Genomic DNA, 3,753 nt, shown 5'->3' on the forward strand with positions numbered 1-3,753 from the left:
AAATTGGATGGAAAATACATATGCCTAATCCTCTCGAGTCAGAAAGTTGTAGTATTGAAGAACAACCTTTGTTTCTCAATAACTTGCAAACACTTGATCTGTTTTCCTCTCCTTTTGTGGCAGAAATCCTAGGAAGAACTCCCAATCTAAATAAGCTAAAGATTCGAGGTGTATCTTCTGAGTGGTCTGATTTTATGATTCGTATCTTTCTTCTCGGCTGCCTTGAGACACTACATATATATGCATCAGGATCCCATGTCAATGATAAAGGCAAAATTATTTTATACTATTTCAACTTGGCTCCCATTGATCTGCAAAGGGAATTTTTTCCACGTAATCTCAAGCAATTGAGATTAGAAGGTACTAATATTTCATGGGAAGAAATGGTTGTATTGGCTAATTTACCTAATCTTGAGGTACTCAAAGCGCACTTTGGATTCGATCGAACGGATTGGATACTAAATGAAGATGTCGTGTTTCAAAAGTTAAAACACCTACGACTTGAGTATGAATGTCCGGAAAGGTGGGAAATAGCTAGTGTTAATTTTCCGATGCTTGAGCAACTAGTCCTGCAAGGCTATACGAAGCTGGAGATTCCCCCAAGTATTGGAGATATATCAACACTAAAATTAGTCCAATTAAAATATTGAGGTTCTTCAATCGAGACTAGTGCAATGAATTCAGCAAGAGCAACAAAGTTATGGAAATTATGAGCTTCAAGTTCAAATTATCTCATAATCACTGAAACTTAGGTATGAGTTGAAACCACGCCAAATCTTTATATGTTCATGTGATTTTGTCTATATGACTATTAGTTTTCTATTTTTACAAAAAGGCTAGTAAATTTTGATGAAGGGACCTTCAAGATATTGGGATGAATTGATGAAGTATGAAGCTTTGTGTAATGATCTTTGAGAAAAGCAAATAGAGTCTACAATTGCATTCAAGTATGGTACCATGTTCATGTGAAGAGGCCCAAGCACCTATTCTCTTGTGTAGTAATTGTTAATACCTTAGTATAAATAAATAGTGAACATAATGTCATCTTTCATTTAGACTTTGTGGAGTATTATCTTTTTAATACTTTGTCTAGCTTTCTATTCTTTAATAATCCTACTTCCTCGGACTATGAACAAATTTATGGGGGAAAAATGAAATTCCAAACCTCTATAGAAACGGATGACTTGATCATGTACTATAGTCTTTGTTTGTTGGACTTACTGATTCAAATCTGTTGCGCTTTGTTCCGGGAAATGTTTTTTCTACGGTTACTGTTATGCTGGATTTGAAGTCTGTGGTACTTTTTGGAACAACTCCAGTTGGATCAAAGTTTGGAGTCTACCACTAGTATAAGGACTACACTGTCTTGCATTTCTTGTTATACCAAGTTATTTAAATCAGTATCACTCGGGTTGTGTCGAGGATTAAAATTAAGTCCGGAAACCACAATAGTTGCTTCCTGAAGGAGTTTAAAAAGATGCCAGTTTCTAGCTAGGTAGGTGCAGTAGCTTTGTGGCCTTTCCCATTAACTTGTTTTCGTATACTTGCCGGCATATACTGTGTTGAACGTTTTTCAAACTATTCTAACCAAATTTCACCTCCTCACACTCAGAGGAAATTGTTTATGCTGCTCTCTCTTCACTTATGCATACGCTGGAGATGCAGTGTGGAGAGTAGACAAATGCAGTTGATTCAAGCCTAAGAACCATCATTTTAGCAGGTTCTTGAGTATTCCAAGAAATGACTTGTCGAGTGTGATATGGAAAAAGCGGAAAAAGAAGTTGTTTTTAACAAGGAGGGGAGCAAATATAAACTTGATCCTCAGCTAGATCAACAGGAAGGAATACAATTGATCAACACATTGTTGACTGTCTCCGAGAAAGTACCTGTAAATCCGTTCACCATTTCCACAATCTGCGATTTGCTCACTTGAAATAGTCCTTAAGTTTTGGACGTAAATTTTCTAAGAACTGCTTATGTCATTCGCAATTCAAGTTGAGATAGTCCTTAGCGTCAGAGGCATCCCATCCAAGACACATTTTGATTTCTCAAATGTGATTTGATGTATGTTGCTGCATACATTAGCCAAGACACATTGTGATTTCTCTATTCATGTTGCTGCATAAATATAGAAGAAAAAGAGTTGTTGTGAAAAAAAGAATTCTTTATTTTTCTGATAATCTACTTTGGACTCAAACATGGTCATTGAAGGAAGAAATAGAAAGTATAATTTATTCAGTATTCCTAAGATGAACATGTGAGGTCTCATGTTCTTTTTGTAGTTTTTTGAGGACAGAACTAAAGATTGAACATTAATTTAATAGTAAAAGATGCTAATTCAGTACTTCGATAAAATTGGGCCCGAAAATCATGATGGCTGCTAAAGCAAGAAGTCTAAAATATGCCAATCTCTTGATAGGCCTTCTTCAAAAAGGATATGGCTTCTGCTGCTCTTTCTTCACTTATGAACACTCTAGAGCAACTCTTGCAGCCTAATTCACCTTTCATTTGTGAAAGCTCTATACAACATGCAGAATCTACTTATCAAAGTCTGTGCTTTGCAAGCTTTTCTTGAGGAAACTAGTCCTCCAAAGGAAGACAACGATATGGAAACACTAGAGGTTTTCGAAAAGAAGATCATAGTTATAGTATACAAAGTAGAAGATAGGGTTGATTTAAGCCTAAGAAGAATCATTCTAGCAGATAATGGAGACAACCGAGAAAGGGCTTGTAAAGACTTCCAAGAAGAATTACAAGAAGTGGAAAAAGAAGTTGGTTATCTCAGGAAGGAGGTGATGCAGATCGAGTTTGTTAAGCATGGTACCAGATCTGCAGAAGCAACAACTTCTCCCTCACTAAGCAGGTATGCAGCTGACCAAAATGGTACTGTTTTCGGAATGGTGGATGACTTTAACTCCATAATAGATCGCCTAACTGCGCAGATAGATGAGCTGACTGTCATGTCAATTGTTGGCATGGGCGGTATTGGTAAGACAACCCTTGCAAGAAGTCTATGATGATTCATTGATTCGACCCCGATTTGATACATGTGCATGGGTCACTGTCTCTGAAGAATATAATGAGAGACAAGTTCTTGTTGAACTTGTATCTTCAGTTAGTCGAGATAGGACGTACAACAATCAAGAAATGAGCAATGACCAACTAATGGAGATTGTGTATAGAGGTCTCAAGGGTAGGAGATTCCTAATTGTCACAGATGATATTTGGAGTAATGAGGCTTGGGATCAAATCCAAAGAATATTTCCAAATGATAACAACAAAAGTAGAATCTTATTGACTACTCGGCTCAAATATGTTGCCGATTATGTAAGCCCTGATTTCCCTCCTCATGATATGGCTTTTCTAAGTCTAGATGATAGTTGGAATTTATTTAGTGAAAGACTATTTAGAGAAGAATTCTATCCTTCTCATCTAGAAGACGTAGGGAAGCATATCGTACAACAATGTCGAGGATTACCTCTCTCTATTATTGTCATTGCTGGACTTCTTGGCAAGATGGAGACAACCCATGATACTTGGAAGAAAGTTGAGGAAAATCTCTCATTCGTTGTATCAATCTATGAGCTGTGACAAACAATTCTTTCTATGAGCTACAATTGGCTGCCCCAACATTTGAAGGCTTGCTTTCTCTATATAGGAGGCTTTCCTGAAGATGAGGAGATTAGCGTTCCGAAGTTGATTAGGCTATGGATTGCTGAGCAGTTCGTAAAGGAAAGAAAGGATAAAAGCATG

At 37.0% G+C, this 3,753-nt stretch overlaps 1 pseudogene; it reads left to right on the forward strand.

The window, feature by feature from the left end:
- The first annotated feature begins 1,193 nt into the window (after positions 1-1,193).
- Positions 1,194-3,744, forward strand: LOC107856432 (annotated as a pseudogene).
- Positions 3,745-3,753: the final 9 nt, after the last annotated feature.

The sequence above is a fragment of the Capsicum annuum genome, unplaced genomic scaffold, assembly GCF_002878395.1.
Source record: "Capsicum annuum cultivar UCD-10X-F1 unplaced genomic scaffold, UCD10Xv1.1 ctg17883, whole genome shotgun sequence".
Classification (NCBI taxonomy): Eukaryota; Viridiplantae; Streptophyta; class Magnoliopsida; order Solanales; family Solanaceae; genus Capsicum; species Capsicum annuum.